Below are 26,544 nucleotides of genomic sequence, written 5' to 3'. Positions count from 1 at the left end.
AAAGGTAAAGCCATTGGATATTACAACAGGCACCCATCTGACACAAATGACTTAATATTCAGCCCCTTTTCCATAAACATGCATTGTGTTCAAGATAGGTCTAGATTGGGGTGGGCATATAATTTTCTCAAGGGAGCACATGAAAAACTGTGACTGGTATGGAGGGTAGAACCAATATGCTGAAATTATTTCTGCTCAATATTAATATTAACATGTTAACTCATTTTTATTAATATTAACTATCACTTAATAATGAGAAGAAATAGGTATGCTGATATCTTCCCTATATACCATATGAGCCCACTCACAGACCCTCTATATGTAGTTCATTCACAGCTGTCTATTTACAGTGTGAGCCCCACAAAGTCCCTTACATACATTATAAGCTCCCACATAGGTCCTCTATACACTGTAAGAGCCCCCATGGTAAAAGGGGGGGAAAAAACATTTCTCTAGTATCACGTTCAAATAAAAGAAGCAACTTTATTCCATGGTTTTAAAACCAACACAAGGGTGAATGGATATCCATAGTAATGAAACCAAAATCTTACACGTTTCGAACCTATAAAAGGTTCATAGTCATTGACAAATACTACAAAGCTTACACAAATTAATTACACAAATGAATTAATGGACACTTACCCACCAACAGGTACCATAATGACATTTTCGGTTTAATTAAACCAACGGCTGACAATTAATCATGAAGAAAATACACCAATTTAGCATTAGTACACATACATAAGATCGACTCTCACGTTCAACCTCTTAGGCACATAAGAGTCCTATAACATAATCCATTTGACTTCCTTGTCCACAGCCAATCACCCTCTCTCCTGGGGTGAGGGATCTGCTCCACTGCATTAACACGGAACAAACTGATATCGCCTGCGTGTTCATGGAGAAAATGATGAGAAGCAAATGATAAGCTTCTTGAGATAGTATTTAGAACATTGTATATGTGTTCCACAATACGATATCTAAAGCGGGCTTTACACGCTGCAACATCGCCCGAGCAATCTCGTTGGGGTCACGGAATTTGTGACGCACATCCGGTCGCTTTAGCGATGTCTTTGCGTGTGATACCTATGAGCGATTTTGAATCGTCGCAAAAACGTTCAAAATCGCTCATCGGTGAAATGGGGGTCCATTCTCAAATATCGCTGCTGATCGGTGTACGAAGTAGTTCGTCGCTTCTGCGGCAGCACACATCGCTATGTGTGAACCCGCAGGAACGAGGAACCTCACCTTACCTGCGGCCGCCGGCAATGAGGAAGGAAGGAGGTGGGCGGGATGTTACGTCCCGCTCATCTCCGCCCCTCCGCTTCTATTGGGCGGCGGTTCAGTGACGCTGCTGTGACGTCTCTGTGATGCTGAACGAACCGCCCCCTTAGAAAGGAGACGGTTTGCCGGTCACAGCGACGTCGGTAGGCAGGTAAGTAGTGTGACGGGTCCGCGTGATGTTGTGCGCCACGGGCAGCGATTTGCCCGTGTCGCACAACTGATGGGGGAGGGTTCGCATGCTAGCGATATCGGTCACGATATTGCAGCGTGTAAAGCGGCCTTTAGGCTGCGACTAGTACAGCCAATATATTGTTTATAGCCTTTCACACAGGTAATCGCATAAACACAGAAATCGCTTCTGCAATTTATGAAAGATCTTATTTTATATTGCGATCCTGTTGTACATGAAATGCTCTCCTTAGCACTATACATGTATATGCACATACCACACTGTTTACGGCTACATTTGTAAGAACCCATGGAAACCAATTACTGCTGGAGGTGAACTTTTTTGGAATCAGATCGCTAGGGGAAATAATGCTTACAATGGTAGGTGCACATTTAGACACAAAGCGACAACCATCATTCAATATATTTTTTAAAACATTATCTCAATGTAATATTGGCAAATATTTACGGATCACTTCTACTACTTTATGATACTTATCACAATATTGGTGAGAAAAAGTTATCATAGCCTTTTTAGCATTTAGATTCCCTTCCGCTTTTTGTTTGGTTTGACACAAATAGTGAATTTTTGGCTTACTATCGACTATTTTTTTAGCTATATTCAAGAGGGCATTATGGTAACCCCTTCATGTTAATCAATTATCTATGCGCTTGCATTCATTAAGGTAAATGGACTCCGTACTGCATGATCTCCGCATACTACCAAATTACCCCACTGAATGTATTTGACTATGTGTCTGGAGTGATTGCTATGAGCATGAAGCAGCGAGTTCCCTGCTATAGACTTCTCGTACAGTCCTGAGATGACCTCATTATTTCACAATCCTCAGTAAGAACCAAGTAAGTAAGTCCAAAAAGGAGATTGACTCCCACTGGATGTTGGACACAAAGACCAAGTTATAATCATTTTGGTTGATATATTACAAAAAATCTGATATGGCCGTTTTATGACCCCACCAGATGATCAAAATGTCATCAATGAAATGGCCATACCAGAAAATGTCACGCAAAAATGGACTGGCAGTGTTGTAAATGAACTTTTCCTCCCACCAATTCTTGTATATGTTTGCTAGCGAGTGCATAAGAGCCCCCATACAATCACCTCGTATACAACCCTCATACAGACTCCTATATACGGTTAAGCCCTCACATAGCTGCCTATATACAGTATGAGCCCACAATTGTCCCCTACATATACTATGAGCACCACATAATCTTCTAGATACAGTATGAGAACTTACATAGCCCTCTATACTCAGGCACACATCCAATACACATAGTACAAAAAAGAACACATATTCAACTCTCATTTCCCTGCTCTGCTCTGGTGCTCTGACTCTCCGCAGAGCAGATGCAATGTGGTGATGTCAATGTGTCTGCTATCTCAGGCACATACAGTATGCTGATTAGTGGAAGAAGGATCTACCAGATCAATCATTACCCAATGTATTAATCCTAAGAATACAGATAGCAGTGAAATTAGGACATTGGTGGGGGATGGAATAGTATGGCCTGTGAGCTACAGTTTTTAGCCCTTTGCTGTCTCAGTCTGTGGTAGAGATGAGCGAACCGGTCGCGGTTCGGCTCGAGTTCGGTTCGCCGAATGGAGGTCTCGTTCGAGTTCGGTTTGGCGAACGTTCGACGAACCACTCGAACTGCATAGGAAACAATGGCAGGCAATCACAAACACATAAAAACACCTACAAAACACGCTCAAAGGTGTCAAAAAGGTGACAAACAACTCACAAACAACACAGACACATGGGAAAGTGACAAGGACATATACTCATGCGCAAACAAAAGAGCAGGACAAGGAAAAAGAAAAGGAGACACAGATATAGGCATGGTACGCCCTTCTAAAATCATGTAAAACACCGCCAGGTGACTCCAAGCGGAGTCTCCCTTTTTTCCAAAAATTGGGCCCCACACACACCCACCCCTTCAGTGGCAGCACTTGTGCCCCAGTTGTACACTTCACAGCTAGATTTGCATCAAGCACATTAAAAAATACGCAATACTTAACCGTCCCCAGGATGACACCGGGGTAGGTAGCAAAGTCTTTCCTGATCCCAGCTCTGTGCATCTTGGATCATTTTTAAAAACAATGTAGCAAGGGTTACTCCAAGTGGAGTCTCCCTTTTTTCCAAAAATTGGGCCCCACACACACCCACCCCTTCAGTGGTAGCACTTGTACCCTAGTTGCAAACAGGATGCTTTGATTTGCATCAAGCACATTCCAAATCCACAAGCATTTACTCTCCCCAGGATGACACAGGGGTAGTAAATTCCTTGTGGATCCATGACTTGTTCATTTTGATGAACGTTAGTCTGTCCACATTGTCACTGGACAGACGCGTGCGCTTATCTGTCAGCACACACCCAGCAGCACTGAAGACACGTTCAGAGACAACGCTGGCAGCTGGACACGACAAAATCTCCAAGGCGTAAGTGGAGAGCTCTGGCCATTTTTCAAGATTTGAAGCCCAAATTGAGCAAGGCTCCATTTGCAAAGTTATGGCATCGATGTTCATTTGGAGATACTCCTGTATCATCCTCTCCAGCCGTTGACTATGTGTCAGACTTGTTGTCTCTGGTGGCCTTGCAAAGGAGGGTCTAAAAAAATTATGAAAAGATTCAATAAAATTGCTGTTACCAGCACCAGATACGGTGCTACTGGTACGTGTAGACTGTTGAAGATGACGAGACCGTCCTATGTTTGTCAAGTTACAACTGGGAGATTCACTCCCTGCACCTGCACGGTTGTTTGGTGGAAAAGCCGAGCTAAGATCGAGTAACAGCTTCTGCTGATACTCCTACATACGTGCGTCCCTTTCTATGGCTGGAATTATGTCACAAAATTTGGACTTGTACTGGGGATCTAATAGTGTGGCAAGCCAGTAGTCATCATCACTTCTAATTTTGACAATACGAGGGTCATGTTGGAGGTAGTGCAGCAAGAAGGCACTCATGTGTCTTGCGAAGCCATGCGGACCAAGTCCATGCTGTGTTTGTGGCATAGAGGTGCTAACCGTTCTTTCTTCCTCTGACATCTCCCCCAACCTCTTTCAAGTGAAATTTGACCAAGGTCTCCCTCATCCGCTGAGTCTTCCATGTCCATGGACAGTTCGTCCTCCATTTCTTCATGTTCTCCTGCGCCTTCCTCAACATTTCGCCTGCAACCATGCGCCCTTGTTGATCCCTGTCCCCCATGGTCCCATGCCTGCTGCGTTGGTGATGATGAACGTCTGGACCTTGGTGATGTTGTTGTGTCTTGCGCATATGAATCCTCCTGTAGTTCCTCCCTTTCCTCTTGTCCCACCCCCTGACTCCGAATAGTGTTTAGCGTGTGCTCCAGCATGTAAATGACTGGAATTGTCATGCTGATAATGGCATTGTCAGCGCTAAACATATTCGTCGCCATGTCGAAACTGTGCAGAAGGGTGCATAGGTCCTTGATCTGAGACCACTCCATCAGGGTGATCTGCCCCACCTCTGCATCTCGTTGGCCCAGGCTATACGTCATGACGTATTGCACCAGGGCTCGGCGGTGCTGCCACAGTCGCTGTAACATGTGGAGTGTCGAATTCCAGCATGTCGCCACATCGCATTTCAGGCGATGAACTGGCAGGCCGAAAGACGTCTGGAGCGATGCAAGTCGCTCAGCAGCGGTGGTTGAACGGTGGAAGTGAGCAGACAGTTTTCGTGCCCTGTTCAGAAGGCCATCTAGGCCGGGATAGTGTGTTAAAAATTGCTGGACAACAAGGTTCAACACGTGAGCCATACAAGGCACGTGTGTCACCTTGCCCAGGCGAAGGGCCACACCCAGGTTTGCAGCATTGTCGCACACGGCCTTACCAGGCTGCAGGTTGAGTGGAGACAACCATTTATTAAACTCTGACCGCAGAGCTGCCCACAATGCATCCGCTGTGTGACTCCTATTTCCAAGACATGTCAAGCTAAAGACCGCCTGATGCCGTTGCGCTCTGCTGCCAGCATAGTAATGAGGGGTGCGTGATTCCTTCTGCGCAGTGAGAACGCTGGTGGCCTGGCCAGGCAGGCTTGGGGCGGAGGTGGAGGACCCAGATGAGGTGGAGGAGGCAGAAGCAGTGGCGGAACTTGGACAGACAGAGGATTGACACACAAGTCGTGGGGACGGCAAGACTTGTGCAGCACACCCTTCACCATCTATCACCATAGTTACCCAGTGCCCAGTCAGCGACATGTAACGTCCCTGTCCATGCTTACTGGTCCAAGTATCGGTGGTGAAATGCACCCGTTCACACACAGAGTTTCTCAAGGAAGTGGTGATGTTGTGTGCGATATGCTGGTGTAGCGCGGTCACACCTTTCTTAGAGATGTAGTGGCGACTGGGCATCTGGTACTGGGGCACAGCGACAGACATAAGGTCTCTAAAATCCTGTGTGTCCACCAGGCGGAAAGGCAGCATTTCGGTAGCCAAGAGCTTACAGAGGGATAAAGTCAACCTCTTAGCTTTGTCATGGGTCACAGAAAATGGCCTTTTATTTGTCCACATCTGAGGGACAGAGATCTGGCTGCTGTGTGTAGACAGTGTTGAGTATGGTGTCCCTGGAAAAATGCAGGTTTGTGAGGAAAGTGCAGGCGTAGACATGATGTTGCCTTCATCCAACGTTGGTGATATCGATGTCTGAGAGAGCTGTACACACGCACTTGTTTCCCCTTCCAAACCAACTGACGACCTACCAAGCAAACTGTCTGTTGCGGGTACAGTGGTGGAAGTTGTGCGAGGAAAACCAGGTGTGACAGCTGTCCCCACAGTCCTAGAAGATGAAGAGCACGCGGATGCACTGGAAGGAGCAGGCGGTGGATGGTTCGCTCCGCTAGGCCGCATTGCAGCACGGTGAGCTTCCCACTGGGACATATGATATTTATTCATGTGACGATTCATGGAAGAAGTTGTCAAACTGCTGAGGTTTTGCCCTCTACTAACAGAATCGCGACAAATTTTACAGATCACATAATTTGGGTGATCTTTTGCTATGTCAACAAAAGGACCAGGCTAGGCAAGGCTTAGAGGGCATGCGACCTGCTGATCCCCCCCGACTAGTGCTCACAGGCACAGTGGTGGCTGAGGATGCAGTTGTAGACGTGCTACCAGTACTCCGACTCTGTCCAGGAAGGCGCAAGGTAACTTCGTCGTCAGTTGCATCCTCCTCCACCGTCTCTGTTGACCTCCTCGAGGGCCTGACTGTGGGTTGACAGTAGGTGGGATCTAGAACTTCCTCATCAATTGTTGTGTTTGCACTCCCCTCACCCTCAGACCGAGCCTCTTCTTGCCTTGATCGAATATTTAAGTTGTCATCCCAATCTGGTATCTGCGTCTCATCGTCATCAGTATGTTCCTCATTGTCTATTACAACAAGTGTTTCAGTTTGTGAAAAAGGGTCAACATTATGCTCAGAAACTTGGTCATCAAGGCCTGAATCTGAGTCACAAAGGTTCTGGGCATCACTGCAGACCATTTCCTGGCCTGTACTCACTGTAGCTTGGGAGCAGACCTCTGATTCCCAGGCTATAGTGTGACTGAACAGCTCTGCAGACTCAGCCATCTCAGTTCCACCATACTGTGCAGGGCAGATGGAGACTTCAGAGCTGGGAGAAAGCAAGTGTGATTGGGATGACAACTCAGAGGACTGGTGTTTTTTGGATGCGGTAGTTGAGGTGGAGGAGAGGGCACTTGTTGGACCACTTGAGATCCATTCAAGCATTTTCTTTTTTTGGCCATCATCTACCTTTGTTCCAGTTGTTCGTGTCCGTAAAAAAGGGAGCACATCGGATTGTCCACGGTAAGTAGTAGACATCTTACTTTTGCTGGAAGATGGTCTATCTTCAGCAGATGTTAATGGACCTTTGCCACCTTCCCCACGGACAAACCCTTTTTTTCCTTTTCCAACACGCCTCTTCCCCTTTCCACCAGCATCTGTCATTTTGCCACTCATTTTGATTGCGACAAGATTGTGCACTTAAAATGTGGTAGTAAAAATTGAGAGGTGTTGTAGATTGCAGCGGTTGTCTATCTTTATCAACAGCAGAATAAACAACAATAACTATCCCTGACAATGCAACTACGGCCCTAAAACTGGCAGCATAGTTTGCTAGTATAATGGCTTAGTAACAATGAGTTTGAGTGTGCAATGCAGAGGTGCTGCACATAGGTTTGCACCAGTGGGACACTAATGGAAGTCCAACAGACACTTTTAGGATGCCACTAAGTTTACTCAGTGTTTGCTAGTATAATGGCTTAGTAACAATGAGTTTGAGTGTGGAATGCAGAGGTGCTGCACATAGGTTTGCACCAGTGGGACACTAATGGAAGTCCAACAGCCACTTTTAGGATGCCACTAAGTTTCCTCAGTGTTTGCTAGTATAATTGCTTAGTAAGAATGAGTTTGAGTGTGCAAAGGGCAGGAGGGTACAGTGGCAGGGTTGTGGGTCTGGGTAGAGGAAAGGAAGCCTCCCTTTCTATCCCTCCTAATGGGGAAATGCAGCGAGGAAATCCCTGACCTTAGCTACACAGACGCTGTCATCTTGTGTAGCTGTTAAAATCTGTTTTCACGGACCTGACTGTCACCTATGGCTCTGACCCTGCCGGTATTATCCCTTACAAGGACTAATAGAAACTTCTATCCCTATTCTGTATAGTGCTGTGTATAGAGCGTACACAGCAGTATTGGAGACAGGAGCTACGCCAGCGGTGACTGACACAAAGACGCAGAAGGCAGATAATGGCGTGCTGGAAGAAAATGTCCGTTTTTATAATGCATGGACATGTTACATGGACATCCTATCACACATGCTGTTGCTTCTCTGGCTAAAAGTCCACTTAGCTGTGTGTGTGTCTGGGATTGGCTGACATGCTGGCCCGCCCCACTACACGCGCGCGCTTAGGGAAGGAAGACAAGGGAAAAAAAAAAAATGGCGATCGCCATTATCCAAACAGCAGTGATATGAATGCGCTGTTCCCGCACACTATACGCTGAAATTTCATAATAGTGTGAGTCACAGAATGACTTACACTATTACAGCGGAAAGCCAGCTAGTAATTAGCTTGTCTTTTTGCTGCTAGAACCGTTCTCGAACGGATCTAGAACTATCGAGCTTTAGCAAAAAGCTCGAGTTCTAGTTTGATCTAGAACAGCCCCCAAAATCACTCGAGCCACGAACTGGAGAACCTCGAACCGCGAACCGCGCTCAACGCTAGTCTGTGGGCCAAAATGGAACAGCCAGAAAGTCAGATACAGCCTGCGGGCTGTACTTTGCCCAGGTCTTGTCTAGATCATCTTTAATGCTCCTAAATGGCTGTGTTTTCCTTTTGAAGTGGAATTTGGTTTGATTAACCCCTTCACCCCCGGCCACTAAAACACCCTAATGACCGGGCCATTTTTTGCAATTCTGACCAGTGTCACTTTGACAGGTTATAACTCTGGAACGCTTCAACGGATCCTGGCGATTCTGAGATTGTTTTTTCGTGACATATTGTACTTCATGTCAGTGGTAAATTTAGGCCGATATTTTTTGCGTTTATTTGTGAAAATTTAGGAAATTTGGCGAAAATTTTGAAAATTTCGCAATTTTCAAACTTTGAAAATTTATGCCCATAAATCTGAGAAATATGTCACACAAAATAGTTACTAAATAACATTTCCCACTTGTCTACTTTACATCAGCGCAATTTTCGAAACAAATTTTTTTTTCGTTAGGAAGTTAGAAGGGGTCAAAGTTCATCAGCAATTTCTCATTTTTCCAACAAAATTTAGAAAATAATTTTTTTTAGGGACCACATCACATTTGAGGTGACTTTGAGAGACCGAGGTGACAGAAAATACCCAAAAGTGACCCCATTCTAAAAACTGCACCCCTCACTCTGCTCAAAACCACATCCAAAAAGTTTATTAACCCTTTAGGTGCTTCACAGGAACCAAAGCAATGTGGAAGGAAAAAATGAAAATTTTACTTTTTAACACAAAAATGTTACTTTAGCCATAAAATTTTCATTTTCACAAGGGAGAAAAGAGAAAGTGCACCCTACAATTTATTGTGCATTTTCTCCTGAGTACGCCGATACCCCATATGTGGTAAAAATCAATTGTTTGGGTGCACAGCGGAGCTCGGAAGGGAAGGAGCGCCATTTGAATTTTTGAACGCAAAATTAGCTGCACTCATTAGCGGACGCCATGTCGGGTTTGAAGACCCCCTGAGGTGCCTAAACAATGGAGCTCCCCCACAAGTGACCCTATTTTGGAAACTAGAGCCCTCAAATATTTTTTTTCCAGATGTTTGATGAGCACTTTGAACACCTGGGGGCTTCACAGAAGTTTATAACGTTGAGCCGTGAAAAGAAAAAAATTTTTTTTTACCACAAAACTGTTGCTTCAACTAGGTAGCTTTTTTTTTCACAAGGGTATTGGGAAAAAATGCAACATAAAATATATTGTCCATTTTCTCCTGAGTACGCAGATACCTCATATGTGGTGGAAATCAAATGTTTGGACACACGGCAGTGCTCGGAATGCAAGGAGCGCCATTTGAATTTTTGAACGCAAAATTAGCTGCACTAATTAGCGGACGCCATGTCGGGTTTGAAGACCCCCTGAGGTGCCTAAACAATGGAGCTCCCCCACAAGTGACCCCATTTTGGAAACTAGAGCCCTCAAATATTTTTTCTAGATGTTTGATGAGCACTTTGAACACCTGGGGGCTTCACAGAAGTTTATAACGTTGAGCCGTGAAAAGAAAAAAATTTTTTTTTACCACAAAACTGTTGCTTCAACTAGGTAGCTTTTTTTTTCACAAGGGTATTGGGAAAAAATGCAACATAAAATATATTGTCCATTTTCTCCTGAGTACGCAGATACCTCATATGTGGTGGAAATCAAATGTTTGGACACACGGCAGTGCTCGGAAGGCAAGGAGCGCCATTTAAATGCAAAATTAGCTGCACTCATTAGCGGACGCCATGTCAGGTTTGAAGACCCCCTGAGGTGCCTAAACAATGGAGCTCCCCCACAAGTGACCCCATTTTGGAAACTAGAGCCCTCAAATAATTTTTCTAGATGTTTGGTGAGCACTTTGAACACCTGGGGGCTTCACAGAAGTTTATAGCGTTGAGCCGTGAAAAGAAAAAAAAAATTTTTTACCACAAAACGGTTGCTTCAATTAGGTAGCTTTTTTTTTCACAAGGGTAACAGGAAAAAATGCACCATAAAATGTATTGTGCATTTTCTCCTGAGTACGCAGATACATCATATGTGGTGGAAAGTAATTGTTTGGGCGCATGGCGGGGCTCAGAAGAGAAGGAGCGCCATTTGACAGCAAAATTGGTTGGAATCATTAGCGGACGCCATGTCACGTTTGGAGACCCCCTATGGTGCCTAAACAGTGGAGCTCCCCCACAAGTGACACCATTTTGGAAACTAGAGCCCTCAAATAATTTTTCTAGATGTTTGGTGAGCACTTTGAACACCTGGGGGCTTCACAGAAGTTTATAGCGTTGAGCCGTGAAAAGAAAAAAATTTTTTTTACCACAAAACGGTTGCTTCAACTAGGTAGCTTTTTTTTTCACAAGGCTATCAGGAAAAAATGCACCATAAAACGTATTGTGCATTTTCTCCTGAGTACGCAGATACCTCATATGTGGTGGAAAGTAATTGTTTGGGCGCATGGCGGGGCTCAGAAGAGAAGGAGCGCCATTTGACTTTTCAAACGCACAGACGCAGTGCACTGATCGGTCGCTGCAGGACGCACGGTCGGATGCGATAAAAAAAGCGTCGGGGATACATAAAAAAAAAAGTCACGCCAAAAATTGACCATGGATGCAGATATGTTATGTGCATCCCTGATCAGCGCTCGGCGGGACGCACAGACGGATGCCATACAAAAATTGTCGCGAATACGGAAAAAAGTCACGCCAAAAATTGAGCAGGGATGCCGATCCGTTATCTGCATCCCTGATCAGCGCTCGGCGGGACGCACGGACGGATGCGATACAAAAAGCGTCGGGAATACGGAAAAAAGTCACGCCAAAAATTGAGCAGGGATGCCGATCCGTTATCTGCATCCCTGATCAGCGCTCGGCGGGACGCACGGTCGGACGCGATACAAAAAGCGTCGGGAATACGGAAAAATGTCACGCCAAAAATTGAGCAGGGATGCCGATCCGTTATCTGCATCCCTGATCAGCGCTCGGCGGGACGCACGGACGGATGCCATACAAAAATTGTCGCGAATACGGAAAAAAGTCACGCCAAAAATTGAGCAGGGATGCCGATCCGTTATCTGCATCCCTGATCAGCGCTCGGCGGGACGCACGGACGGATGCGATACAAAAAGCGTCGGGAATACGGAAAAAAGTCACGCCAAAAATTGAGCAGGGATGCCGATCCGTTATCTGCATCCCTGATCAGCGCTCGGCGGGACGCACGGACGGATGCCATACAAAAATTGTCGCGAATACGGAAAAAAGTCACGCCAAAAATTGAGCAGGGATGCCGATCCGTTATCTGCATCCCTGATCAGCGCTCGGCGGGACGCACGGACGGATGCCATACAAAAAGCGTCGGGAATACGGAAAAAAGTCACGCCAAAAATTGAGCAGGGATGCCGATCCGTTATCTGCATCCCTGATCAGCGCTCGGCGGGACGCACGGACGGATGCCATACAAAAATTGTCGCGAATACGGAAAAAAGTCACGCCAAAAATTGAGCAGGGATGCCGATCCGTTATCTGCATCCCTGATCAGCGCTCGGCGGGACGCACGGACGGATGCCATACAAAAATTGTCGCGAATACGGAAAAAAGTCACGCCAAAAATTGAGCAGGGATGCCGATCCGTTATCTGCATCCCTGATCAGCGCTTGGCGGGACGCACGGACAGATGAAGTGTAAAAATGGACAAGATACAATAAAAAAAAAAAAAAAAAGTTATACTCACAGTACCAAGAGGATCACTGACCAGAAGAGTTGCAGAGGAACAAGAAGGCAGTGAGATAGACAGCTTTACACCAGCAGCAGGCAGGACGTTGGACAGATCAGCAGAAGGACCCAGATGGAGGCAGATGTGATCGGGCCAGTGAAGACCTCGGACGACCCGTGAAGGCAGGTAAGAGGACGTCGGGGGGGGCAGGGGGGGGATGGGGAGAGGGGGGGGCAGATGGGGGGGGGTTAGAGGGAGAGCAGAGGGGGCGGAGAAGCAAAGGCAGAAGGAAGGAACCTTGGAAGCAGATGACAGAGGAGGCAGGCAGATCGCGTGGGGAGCAGATCGGGATGCCGGGGGGCAGATCGGGGCGTAGGGGGGCAGATCGGGGCGTAGGGGGGCAGATCTGGGGGGGCACGGGCAGGGGCCTTCACGGGAGCGCGCAGGGGCCTTCACGGGAGCGCGCAGGGGCCATCGCCGGAGCACAATACTTACCTTTGGAGCTGGCGCGGTGACAGCAGAGGCGGCGTCTGCGGCGGCAGCAGCGGTGGCGTGGTACCAAAAGTACCAGCCACTCCACGCTGCAGCCATGTTGGGGGAGGGTCCCCAGAGCAGTACAGGCCTGGGGAGGGCGGCCACCGGCAGATCAGACCGCCCCACTGCACACTGATTGGAGCGATTGCGCGTCATAGCACGATCGCTCCAATCAGTGCTGCAGGGGCTGGGGGCGACATGTTTGAGGTCCACCTATGATATGCTGCAGCAGCTGCGGCATCTCATAGCTGGATCTCACAGGATCGCACTAATTCGGGCATTATTTTTGCCGAAATTAGTGCGATCGATGTGGTTGGCGGTTCAGATTTGAACAGCCAATCACATCGATCGTCGATAGGGGGTGGCGATGCCACCCCCCCTGGGGTCAAGCAAAGGTCCCCTGCTGTAAGAAACAGCAGGGGATATCATTTGAAAGCCGTTGCTATGGCCACGGCAATCAAATGAAGTTTAGGCAGTAAAATTACGTCCCTGGTCGTTAAGTCACGTTAAAATAGGACGTAATTTTACTGCCCGCGGTCGTGAAGGGGTTAAATATCCTTGTTACATGATTTTTTAAAGACTCAGATACCTACTAATATGGATGCAACCTCCAATAGGTGGCACTAGAAAGCCAGCCTACTTTCTTCTAGATGGGAGCTAAAACCCTTTTTTCCAAGGTAGTTACGCATCATTTATTTTGTGTCCCTTAAGTGGGCCGTCCAGGCTGGGCCAACACAAGCTTAGTCGTACATTATGTCCCACTACAGACGCATTTGCTCTCATGGCTTTTGAAGCCATCCCCACATATGATAGCAACACAAAAAAATTCAGAGTAAGGATCAAACACCAGACTAATAGACTGCAGAACTCATGTGGCGTGAGGTGATAATGATACATGAATTCTGGGAGACCCAGTGCCAACAGTAAGAGGAGTGGTTCCAATGTGGGGTTGAAATAAATACATTTCTAAAGGTGCAATTCACATGAATTTTTAATCAGATTTCAGTAAAACCGATCCAAACTATACTGGCAAAGAAACCAAACCATAGATGTCTCTACATTAAGATATGTCATGAGAAATGATACAGGGAAAAAGTATTGAACAAACGTTCTGTGGTATACACCAAAATGGTTGAATAGAAGATCTGCACCATTACTATTGGGGGTAAAGTTTTGGAAGGTGGGGTATGTTGGACTTTGTTTTGGCTTAAAAAATGGACACAAAACCAGAAACCATGATAATAGAAATCTGATTTCTTTCAAAAATCAATATCAAGAAATTTTGTGTGAACCTAACCTTAGACACTGGAATCTGACTCCGTTAAAAATTAGTGATGAGTGAGCTTGCTCACCACTGCTTGATACTCAATTGAGCAACAAGGGGTTTGGGTGTGCTCGTTTGTAGATTGAGTATTGTGGGTGCTCACGCACCATGCTCAAGTCTTGCCCCACATATTTTGCCGCTGTTAGATAGCCAATCAACATGCAGGAATTGCCTACCATACACTGTAAAGCCTTAGCCATGTTGGCTACTGGCAATACTGTTATTGGCTGGCCGCATTTCATCACTGGGTCTTATATGAGACCTGTTGGTGTGATTACTGACACACTCTCCTCTACAAGCAGTTCAGGGGAGTTAGATTAGAGTAGGCATACAGGCAGTATTTAATTGATACTGCAGTACATTATGTTTTACACTTGCACCGATTAGTGCATTTCATGTGGTACTTGAGGGTGGTTTTAGCGTTGTTTACCCTAATAAATAAATCATTTAAAAAAATGATGAGGGGTTGCACGTTTTCAGTGGATAACCACTCTTAATCATGATTAACAGTGGTGCTTGAAATGCGTAGACCTCTGTCTACACTGCTGTTTTATCATTTTTTCTATTTTATGGATTTGGAATAAAGTTTTGCTTTTCAATGTACTCAATATGCGGATGCTGGTAGGACTTTATGTTTATCATTCCAGGTGGCGTGCCCAGATTTTTCATGTACCGCACCCACATCAAGCATCTGGTGAGCTGATCCTTTCTTCATTATCAAATCAGACACCTCAAATCCTAACCCAATAATGAAAAAAAATACAAAGGAAAAAATAGTTTAATTTGAATAAATTCTCCCTTTAAATATAAATACTATCCCTTGTTTACCAATTTATTAGAAAATTTTTTTAAATGGTTCACCACTGAGGGAGAAATTCAGCTATAGGTAAAGACATTCTGTGAAAATTCTTGAGTTCCCCATTGACTTCAATTATACTCGGTATTCCAGTCGTGCCCGTCCAAGCGTCCGATCTGCTCATTTTGAGTACCGAGCACCAGAGCATGGTAGTGTCGCTCATCACTACAAATCTGAACAATATCTATTGTACATTAGGTATGCTCAAACATGCATTCACACTAGACTGATTAGATGTTTTGCAGCCAAAGTATAATAGTCAGCCACAGCGATTATGATTCTAGGGTGGCGATAAAGATACCTTCCTATTAATCACAGCTGAGATGAGAGATTTCCCCAATCCCAGATGTTATTGTAAAAGCGCATCCATTAATCACAAATACACTTGTGCAAGTTGGCTGCCAATAGACAATGTTTAGACACACTCATTTAGTTTATGCTGGGTTTATGTAAAGCATCTTACTTCTTTATTTCTTTGTTAATGTTCCAATATTTATTAATGATAGCTAAGTTTAGAGATTTTTTTTCTATGAAAGCCATTATCCTCACTTGTTAAACCCAGAAAATCAATAGTATATTCAAAGGCAAAAATTTTGTAATATGTCTTGTTGAAAATATTCAATTTTTCATTTATCAAAAGCTTTTTCACCTCTATATAGTACAATTATATTGTCATTGAATATTTAGAAATTTGCACCCATTGAAAAACAAAACTCAAAATTCGTTATGAGGCATATACGTTTCACAGTTTCATAAATTCATAGTTTTAAGGTTGAAAAAAGACTCATGAAATTCAGCCTATAACCTAATATGTTGATCCAGAAGAAGGCAAAACGTCAAGATATAGATGCATATTGTCCCATATTTCACAAAAGAGTCTTTCTTAACTAAGGTCAGTTCCCTGGATCAATGTCCCAGCTCTTAAATCCAGCACTAATATCTTGTTCTATTATATTGATATTTATATTGATACATTATTATACATTTTATTGATAGTTACAAATTTAAAAACAACCCATAGAAAAATATAAACACATACATGTTCAAACAAACAGTCCCAAATCTGCCCCTATAAGGTGCATATCATGCAAGAATAAATGTGAAAGAGATTGCCAAGAATAGAGATGAGCAATGTTCAAGTCGAACGGTTCGCCAATTTCATGTTCGAGTGATTTTGGGGGTGTTTGAGTCATTCGACGAACTCGAATGATTTGCTTAAAGTTATGCAGTTCGAGTTACGTTCGAGAACGGTTCGATCACCAAAAGCGTGGCTTTTCACAGTAAGTATGTGCGCACGTTGCGCATCTGCATGCGTCCTTTGTCCCCAGCACAATCCCTCTCTCTTTCCTACTCACCGATCATGTGGGCCTCGCTGCATGGCTGTCACAAATCTCCGACGGCTTTTCCTCTTTTGAAAATGGCTGCCGCTTCATTATTCAATCAGGTATTCAGTGCCTTCCCCGCCCACCGGTGCCCATGATTGGTTGCAGTCAGGCACGCCCCCACGATGAGTGACAGCTGTCTCACTGCAACCAATCACAGCCGCCGGCGGGCAGGTCTATATCGCGCAGTAAAATAAATAAATAATTTAGAAAAAAAAATGCGGCCCCCCCCCCAATTTTGATACCAGCCAGGATAAAGCCACACGGCTGAAGGCTAGTATTGTCAGGATGGGGAGTGCTACGTTATGGGGAGCCCACCATCCTAACAATATCAGCAGGCAGCCACCTGGAATTGCCGCATCCATCAGATGCGGCAGTCCCGGGACTCTACCCAGCTCATCCCGAATTGCCCTGGTGCAGTGGCAATCGAGGTAATAACGGGTTTAATCATGACAAGCGTTTTCCCAAGACACCTTCTATGATTAACCTGTAAGTGAAAGTAAAAAACACAGACAGCGAAAAATCCTTTATTTGAAATAAAAGACAATAAAACCCCTCTTTACCTCTTTATTAATCCCCAAACAACAATCCAGGTCCAAAGTAATCCACACGACACTGTCAGCTCTGCTACATGAAGATGACAGGGAGACACTTCATTCTGCAATGCAGACGTCAAGATCACCAAATCTTCTTGTGTTTCTCATTAGAGACAGTGGCTCAATGGATGGAGCTACTGCCTAGGAAGCATTACATCACGAGTTCAAATCCCGGCCGCCCCGAGAAAGAGATTAAATTTTTTTAAATTATTATTTATTTATAATTAAAATTTAATTTAATTTAATTATGCACTGAGGGGAGGAGCCGGACATCAGCTGTGAGCCATGGGCCACATCTCTAAAATCAGAGCAGTTCACGGAATGAGGCTGCATTGTTCTGATCTCTCTCCTCTCTCTCTTCTCTCTCTCTTCTCTCTCTTTTTCTCTCTTGTTCTCTGTCTCTCTTGTTCTCTGTTTTTCTCTCTCTCTTGTTCTCTCTCTCTCTCGCTTTCCCTCTCTCTCTCTTTCTCTCTCTTTCTCTCTTTCTCTCTCTTTCACTCTCTTTCTCTTTCTTCTCTCTCCTCTCTCTCTTCTCTCCTCTTCTCTCCTCTTCTCTCTTCTTCTCTCTTTCTCTCTTCTCTTTCTCTCCCTCTCTCTTCTCCTTTCTCTCTTTTCTCTCTCTTTTCTCTCTCCATCTCTCTCTTCTCTTTTCTCTCTCTTGTTCTCTCTCTCTAGTTCTCTCTATCTTGTTCTCTCCCTCTTCTCTCTCTCAATTACCCTATCTCTTCTCTATCCTCTCTCTTCTCTCCTCTTCTCTTCTCTCCTCTTCTCTCTTTCTCTCTTCCCTCTCTCTCCCTCTAGCTTCTCTTTTCTCTCTTTTCTCTCTCTTTTCTCTCTCTGTCTCTCTCTTCTCTTTTCTCTCTCTCGTTCTCTCTCTCTATCTCTATCTTTTTCTCTCCTCTCTCTTCTCTCTCTCTTCTCTCTCTTTCTCTCTCTTGTTCTCTCTCTCTTGTTCTCTCTCTCTCTCATTCTCTCTCTCTCTTTCTATCTAGCCCTCTCTCTTCTCTCTCTCCTCTCTCTCTTCTCTCCTACTCACTCCTCTTCTCTCTTTCTCTCTTCTCTTTCTCTCCCTCTCTCTTCTCTTTTCTCTCTCTTTTCTCTCTCCATCTCTGTCTTCTCTTTTCTCTCTCTTGTTCTCTCTCTCTTCTTCTCTCTTTCTCTTGTTCTCTCTCTCTTCTCTCTCTCTCTCTCTCTCGCCCTTTCTCTTCTCTCTCCTCTCTCTTCTCTCCTCTTCTCTCTTTCTCTCTTCTCTCTCTCTACTGCTCTCTTCTCTTTTCTCTCTCTTTTCTCTCTCTGTCTCTCTCTTCTCTTTTCTCTCTCTTTTTCTCTCTCTCTTGTTATCTCTCTCTCTTTCTCTCTTTTTCTCTCGTATTCTCCTCTCTCTTCTCTCTCTTCTCTTTCTTTCTCTCTCTTGTTCTCTCTCTCTTGTTCTCTCTCTTTCTCTCTCTTTCTCTCTCTCCTCTCTCTCTCTCCCTCCCTCTTCTCCCTCCTCTCTCTTTTCTCTCCTCTTCTCTCCTCTTCTCTCTCTTCTCTCTTTCCCTCTCTCTTCTCTTTTCTCTCTCCCTCTCTCTCTTCTCTTTTCTCACTCCCTCTCTCTTCTCTTTTTTCTCTCTTGTTCTCTCTCTCTCTCTTTCTCTCTCTTTCTCTCTTTTTCTCTCTTTTTCTCCTCTCTCTCTCTCCTCTCTCTTCTCTCTCTTCTCTCCTCTCTCTCTTCTCTCTCTTGTTCTCTCTCTCTTGTTCTCTCTCTCTCTCTTTCTCTCTCTTAATCTCTCTTTCTCTCTCTTTCTCTCCCTCCCCTCTCTCTTCTCTCTCTTCTCTCTCTCTCCCTCTCTCTTCTCTCTCCTCTCTCTATTCAAATTCAAATTCAAATTCAAATTCAAATATGCTTTATTGGCAGGACCAAAATACAATTAGTGTTGCCAAAGCACTATTCTCTCTTCTCTCCTCTTCTCTCCTCTTCTCTCCTCTTCTCTCCTCTTCTCTCTTTCTTCTCTCTCTTTCTTCTCTCTTCTCTTTTCTCTCTCTTTTCTCTCTCCCTCTTCTCCTTTCTCTCTCTTGTTCTCTCTCTCTCTCTTGCTCTCTCGCTTTCTCTTTTTCTCTGTTTCTCTCTCTTTCTTTCCCTTTTTCTCTCTTTTTCTCTCTTTCTCTCTCTCCTCTCTCTCTTCTCTCTCTCTTCTCTCTCCCTCTCTCTTTTCTCTCTCTTCTCTCCTCTACTCTCTCTTCTCTCTCACCGTCTCTCTTGTTCTATCTCTCGCGCTCCCTCTCTCTCTCCCTCTTTCTCTCTCCCTCTCTCTCTCTTTCTCTCTTTCTCTCTCTTTCACTCTCTTTCTCTCTCTTTTTCTCGCTTTTTCTCTTTCTCTCTTCTCTCTTCTCTCTCTCTTCTCTCTCTTTCTCTCTCTTGTTCTCTCTCTCTTGTCACTCTCTCTCTTTTTCTCTCTCTTTCTCTCTCTCTCTTTCTCTCTTTCTCTCTTCTCTCTCCTCTCTTTTCTCTCCTCTTCTCTCCTCTTCTCTCTTTCTATCTTCTCTCTCTCTCCCTCTCTCTTCTCTTTTCTCTCTTTTCTCTCTCCGTCTCTCTCTTCTCTTTTCTCTCTCTTGTTCTCTCTCTTGTTCTCTCTCTCTCTCTCTTTCTCTCCTCTCTCTCTTCTCTCTCTATCTCTCTTGTTCTCTCTCTTGTTCTCTCTCTCTTTCTCTCTCTCCTCTCTCCTCTCTCTCTTCCTCTCCCTTTTCTCTCCTCTCTCTTCTCTTCTCTTCTCTCCTCTCTCTCTTCTCTTCTCTCTCTCTTCTTTCTCTCCCTCTCTCTTCTCCTTTCTCTCTTTTCTCTCTCCATCTCTCTCTTCTCTTTTCTCTCTCTTGTTCTCTCTCTCTTGTTCTGTCTCTCTCTTGTTCTCTCCCTCTTCTCTCTCTCTTACTCTATCTCTTCTCTCTTCTCTCTCTCTCTTCTATCCTCTTCTCTTCTCTCTTCTTCTCTCTTTCTCTCTTCCCTCAATCTCCCTCTAGCTTCTCTTTTCTCTCTTTTCTCTCTCTTTTCTCTCTCCGTCTCTCTCTTCTCTTTTCTCTCTCTCGTTCTCTCTCTCGTTCTCTCTCTCTCTATCTCTATCTTTTTCTCTCCTCTCAATTCTCTCTCTTCTCTCTCTTGTTCTCTCTCTCTTGTCACTCTCTCTCTTTTTCTCTCTCTCTCTTTCTCCCTCTCTTTCTCTCTCTCTCTAGCCCTCTCTTCTCTCTCCTCTCTCTTCTCTCCTCTTCTCTCCTCTTCTCTCCTCTTCTCTCTTTCTATCTTCTCTCTCTCTCCCTCTCTCTTCTCTTTTCTCTCTTTTCTCTCTTTTCTCTCTCCGTCTCTCTCTTCTCTTTTCTCTCTCTTGTTCTCTCTCTTGTTCTCTCTCTCTCTCTTTCTCTCTCTTTTTCTCTCTTTCTCTCAAATTCAAATTCAAATTCAAATATGCTTTATTGGCAGGACCAAAATACAATTAGTGTTGCCAAAGCAAGAGAAATACAGTAAGTGTGGTGGGAGGGGATCAGGGTTATGGGGAGTTGGGGGGCACAATTTGGGCTCTGACAGTCCATTTAGGGGTCTTAGGTTCCCCTCAGCTTATGACATGTGGTGACATATTGGGCGGCGATCTCCACCATTGATTCCTCTTTCCCCAGTAGGAAGCGGAGTTTCATGTCCTCATCCATGGATGGAAAGCCCGGGCTATGGGTGGTAAATTTCTGGAAGTGGGAGGCCCTCACTGCTGAGTATTTGTCACAGTGCAGTAGGAAATGCGTCTCGTCCTCCAGAGCCCCCTGCTGGCAGTGGTGGCACAGTCTGTTCTCCCGCGGCTTGTATGTCTGTCGGTGTCGCCCTGTTTCCACCTCTAGGCTGTGGGCACTCAGTCTGTACAGGCTCAGGGTCTGCCTGTCTTTGGGGTGGCGTAGCCTTTCCAGATATGGGGCCAGAGTGCAGTCCCTTTGCAGTGACCGGTAGATGGTGAGTTTCTGGGAGTTCTCTAATTCACTATTCCAGGCCTCTATGTATTGCATCTTGCAGCTCTCAGAGATCTCTTTTATTTGGGCTTTTGTCAGGGTGTGTTGCTGACTTTGGTTGCCGCAGTTCTTGGCTTGCTCTGGGCTCCGGCTCAGCAGGGCTTTATGATGGTAGGAGCTAGGGTTGCTGTTCTGTATGTGCGCCTGGTGTGATAGCGCCCTCTTGTGTATAGTGAACCATAAGGGGAATCGGCCCAGCTCTGCCCGACAGGCTATGTTTGAGGTGCTGCGATGGACTTGGAGGAGATATTTACAGAACTCCATGTGGAAGACTTCGGTAGGGCTGGAATCCCACTTTGTGTGGTCTGGGTAGGTCACTGGGCCCCATACCTCGCTGCCATATAACAGTATAGGGGTGATGACGCTGTCAAATATCTTGAGCCAGACTCTCACAGGTGGTTTGAGGTGGTACAGTTGTCTTCTAATGGCATAGAAAGTTCTCTCTCTCTTTCTTTCCCTTTTTCTCTCTTTTTCTCTCTTTCTCTCTCTCCTCTCTCTCTTCTCTCTCTCTTCTCTCTCTTTTCTCTCTCTTCTCTCCTCTACTCTCTCTTCTCTCTCTCCGTCTCTCTTGTTCTATCTCTCGCTCTCCCTCTCTCTCTCCCTCTTTCTCTCTCCCTCTCTCTCTTTCTCTCTTTCTCTCTCTTTCACTCTCTTTCTCTCTCTTTTCTCGCTTTTTCTCTCTTCTCTCTTCTCTCTTCTCTCTCTCTTCTCTCTCTTTCTCTCTCTTGTTCTCTCTCTCTTGTCACTCTCTCTTTTTCTCTCTCTTTCTCTCTCTCTCTTCTCTCGCTTTCTCTCTTCTCTCTCCTCTCTCTTCTCTCCTCTTCTCTCCTCTTCTCTCTTTCTATCTTCTCTCTCCCTCTCTCATCTCTTTTCTCTCTTTTCTCTCTCCGTCTCTCTCTTCTCTTTTCTCTCTCTTGTTCTCTCTCTTGTTCTCTCTCTCTCTCTCTTTCTCTCCTCTCTCTCTTCTCTCTCTATCTCTCTTGTTCTCTCTCTTGTTCTCTCTCTTGTTCTCTCTCTCTTTCTCTCTCTCCTCTCTCCTCTCTCTCTTCCTCTCCCTTTTCTCTCCTCTCTCTTCTCTTCTCTTCTCCTCTCTCTCTTCTCTTCTCTTCTCTTCTCTCTCTCTTCTTTCTCTCCCTCTCTCTTCTCCTTTCTCTCTTTTCTCTCTCCATCTCTCTCTTCTCTTTTCTCTCTCTTGTTCTCTCTCTCTTGTTCTGTCTCTCTCTTGTTCTCTCCCTCTTCTCTCTCTCTTACTCTATCTCTTCTCTCTTCTCTCTCTCTTCTATCCTCTTCTCTTCTCTCCTCTTCTCTCTTTCTCTCTTCCCTCAATCTCCCTCTAGCTTCTCTTTTCTCTCTCTTTCTCTCTCCGTCTCTCTCTTCTCTTTTCTCTCTCTCGTTCTCTCTCTCGTTCTCTCTCTCTCTATCTCTATCTTTTTCTCTCCTCTCAATTCTCTCTCTTCTCTCTCTTGTTCTCTCTCACTTGTCACTCTCTCTTTTTCTCTCTCTCTCTTTCTCCCTCTCTTTCTCTCTCTCTCTAGCCCTCTCTTCTCTCTCCTCTCTCTTCTCTCCTCTTCTCTCCTCTTCTCTCTTTCTATCTTCTCTCTCTCTCCCTCTCTCTTCTCTTTTCTCTCTTTTCTCTCTTTTCTCTCTCCGTCTCTCTCTTCTCTTTTCTCTCTCTTGTTCTCTCTCTTGTTCTCTCTCTCTCTCTTTCTCTCTCTTTTTCTCTCTTTCTCTCCTCTCTCTCTTCTCTCTCTATCTCTCTTGTTCTCTCTCTTGTTCTCTCTCTCTTTCTCTCTCTCCTCTCTCCTCTCTCTCTTCTTCTCCCGTCTCTCTCCTCTTTCTTCTCTTCTCTTCTCTCCTCTCTCTCTCTTCTCTTCTCTCTCTCTTCTTTCTCTCGCTCTCTCTTCTCCTTTCTCTCTTTTCTCTCTCTTTTCTCTCTCCATCTCTCTCTTCTCTTTTCTCTCTCTTGTTCTCGCTCTCTTGTTCTCGCTCTCTCTTATTCTCTCCCTCTTCTCTCTCTCTCTTACCCTATCTCTTCTCTTCCTCTCTCTCTTCTCTCCTCTTCTCTCTTTCTCTCTTTCCTCTAGCTTCTCTTTTCTCTCTTTTCTCTCTCTTTTCTCTCTCCATCTCTCTCTTCTCTTTTCTCTCTCTCGTTCTCTCTCTCGTTCTCTCTCTCTCTCTATCTCTATCTTTTTCTCTCCTCTCTTCTCTCTCTCTTTCTCTCTCTCTCTTTCTCTCTAGCCCTCTCTCTTCGCTCACACCCTCTCTTTCTTCTCTCCTATTCACTCCTCTTCTCTCTTTCTCTCTTCTCTTTCTCTTCCTCTCTCTTCTCTTTTCTCTCTCTTTTCTCTCTCCGTCTCTGTCTTCTCTTTTCTCTCTCTTGTTCTCTCTCTCTTGTTCTCTCTTTCTCTTGTTCTCTCTCTCTTCTCCCTATCTCTCTCTCTCTCGCCCTCTCTCTTCTCTCTACTATCTCTTCTCTCCTCTTCTCTCCATTTCTCTCTTTCTCTCTTCTCTTTCTCTACCTCTTTCTTCTCTCTTTTCTCTCTCCTTTCTCTCTCTGTCTCTCTCTTCTCTTTTCTCTCTCTTTTTCTATCTCTCTTGTTATCTCTCTCTCTTTCTCTCTTTTTCTCTCTTATTCTCTCTCTTCTCTCTCTTTCTCTCTCTTGCTCTCTCTCTCTCTCTCTTGGTTCTCTCTATTTCTCTCGCTTTCTCTCTCTTTCTCGCTCTCCTCTCCTCTCTCCCTCCCTCTTCTCCTCCTCTCTCTTTTCTCTCCTCTTCTCTCCTCTTCTCTCTTTCCCTCTCTCTTCTCTTTTCTCTCTCCCTCTCTCTCCTCTCTTTTCTCTCTCCCTCTCTCTTCTCTTTTTTCTCTCTTGTTCTCTCTCTCTTTTTCTCCTCTCTCTCCTCTCTCTCTTCTCTCCTCTCTGTCTTCTCTCTCTTGTTTTCTCTCTCTTGTTCTCTCTCTTCTTCTCTCTCTCTCTTTCTCTCTCTTAATCTCTCTTTCTCTCTCTTTCTCTCTCTTTCTCTCTCCCCTCTCTCTTCTCTCTCTTCTCTCTCTCTCCCTCTCTCTTCTCTCTCCTCTCTCTATTCTCTCTTCTCTCCTCTTCTCTCCTTTTCTCTCCTCTTCTCTCCTCTTCTCCATTTCTTCTCTCTTCTTCTCTCTCTCCCTCTCTCTTCTCTTTTCTCTCTCTTGTTTGCTCTCTCTTGTTCTCTCTCTCACTTTCTCTTTTTCTCTCTTTTTCTCTCTTTCTCTCCTCTCTCTTCTCTCTCTCTTCTCTCTCTTTTTCTCTCTTGTTCTCTCTCTCTTGTCACTCTCTCTCTTTTTCTCTATCTTTCTCTCTCTCTCTTTCTCTCGCCCTCTCTTCTCTCTCCTCTCTCTTCTCTCCTCTTCTCTCCTCTTCTGTCTTTCTATGTTCTCTCTCTATCCCTCTCTCTTCTCTTTTTTCTCCTTTCTCTATCATTTCTCTCTCTGTCTCTCTCTTCTCTCTCTTTTTCTCTCTCTCTTGTTATCTCTCTCTCTTTCTCTCTTTTTCTCTCTTGTTCTCCTCTCTTGTTCTCTCTCTTGTTCTCTCTCTCTTTCTCTCTCCTCCTCTCTCCTCTCTCTCTTCCTCTCCCTTTTCTCTCCTCTCTCTTCTCTTCTCTTCTCTCCTCTCTCTCTTCTCTTCTCTTCTCTTCTCTCTCTCTTCTTTCTCTCCCTCTCTCTTCTCCTTTCTCTCTTTTCTCTCTCCATCTCTCTCTTCTCTTTTCTCTCTCTTGTTCTCTCTCTCTTGTTCTGTCTCTCTCTTGTTCTCTCCCTCTTCTCTCTCTCTTCTCTCTCTTTTCTCTCTCTTCTCTCCTCTACTCTCTCTTCTCTCTCTCCGTCTCTCTTGTTCTATCTCTCGCTCTCCCTCTCTCTCTCCCTCTTTCTCTCTCCCTCTCTCTCTTTCTCTCTTTCTCTCTCTTTCACTCTCTTTCTCTCTCTTTTTCTCGCTTTTTCTCTTTCTCTCTTCTCTCTTCTCTCTCTCTTCTCTCTCTTTCTCTCTCTTGTTCTCTCTCTCTTGTCACTCTCTCTTTTTCTCTCTCTTTCTCTCTCTCTCTTTCTCGCTTTCTCTCTTCTCCTCTCCTCTCTCTTCTCTCCTCTTCTCTCCTCTTCTCTCTTTCTATCTTCTCTCTCCCTCTCTCATCTCTTTTCTCTCTTTTCTCTCTCCGTCTCTCTCTTCTCTTTTCTCTCTCTTGTTCTCTCTCTTGTTCTCTCTCTCTCTCTCTTTCTCTCCTCTCTCTCTTCTCTCTCTATCTCTCTTGTTCTCTCTCTTGTTCTCTCTCTTGTTCTCTCTCTCTTTCTCTCTCTCCTCTCTCCTCTCTCTCTCCTCTCCCTTTTCTCTCCTCTCTCTTCTCTTCTCTTCTCTCCTCTCTCTCTTCTCTTCTCTTCTCTTCTCTCTCTCTTCTTTCTCTCCCTCTCTCTTCTCCTTTCTCTCTTTTCTCTCTCCATCTCTCTCTTCTCTTTTCTCTCTCTTGTTCTCTCTCTCTTGTTCTGTCTCTCTCTTGTTCTCTCCCTCTTCTCTCTCTCTTACTCTATCTCTTCTCTCTTCTCTCTCTCTTCTATCCTCTTCTCTTCTCTCCTCTTCTCTCTTTCTCTCTTCCCTCAATCTCCCTCTAGCTTCTCTTTTCTCTCTCTTTTCTCTCTCCGTCTCTCTCTTCTCTTTTCTCTCTCTCGTTCTCTCTCTCGTTCTCTCTCTCTCTATCTCTATCTTTTTCTCTCCTCTCAATTCTCTCTCTTCTCTCTCTTGTTCTCTCTCTCTTGTCACTCTCTCTTTTTCTCTCTCTCTCTTTCTCCCTCTCTTTCTCTCTCTCTCTAGCCCTCTCTCTCTCCTCTCCTCTCTCTTCTCTCCTCTTCTCTCCTCTTCTCTCTTTCTATCTTCTCTCTCTCTCCCTCTCTCTTCTCTTTTCTCTCTTTTCTCTCTTTTCTCTCTCCGTCTCTCTCTTCTCTTTTCTCTCTCTTGTTCTCTCTCTTGTTCTCTCTCTCTCTCTTTCTCTCTCTTTTCTCTCTTTCTCTCCTCTCTCTCTTCTCTCTCTATCTCTCTTGTTCTCTCTCTTGTTCTCTCTCTCTTTCTCTCTCTCCTCTCTCCTCTCTCTCTTCTTCTCCCTTCTCTCTCCTCTTTCTTCTCTTCTCTTCTCTCCTCTCTCTCTCTTCTCTTCTCTCTCTCTTCTTTCTCTCGCTCTCTCTTCTCCTTTCTCTCTTTTCTCTCTCTTTTCTCTCTCCATCTCTCTCTTCTCTTTTCTCTCTCTTGTTCTCGCTCTCTTGTTCTCGCTCTCTCTTATTCTCTCCCTCTTCTCTCTCTCTCTTACCCTATCTCTTCTCTTTCCTCTCTCTCTTCTCTCCTCTTCTCTCTTTCTCTCTTTCCTCTAGCTTCTCTTTTCTCTCTTTTCTCTC

Source organism: Anomaloglossus baeobatrachus, chromosome 2 (assembly GCF_048569485.1).
Source record: "Anomaloglossus baeobatrachus isolate aAnoBae1 chromosome 2, aAnoBae1.hap1, whole genome shotgun sequence".
NCBI classification, from domain to species: Eukaryota; Metazoa; Chordata; class Amphibia; order Anura; family Aromobatidae; genus Anomaloglossus; species Anomaloglossus baeobatrachus.
The sequence above is the reverse complement of the archived record's forward strand: the minus strand, read 5'-3'. Positions refer to the sequence as shown.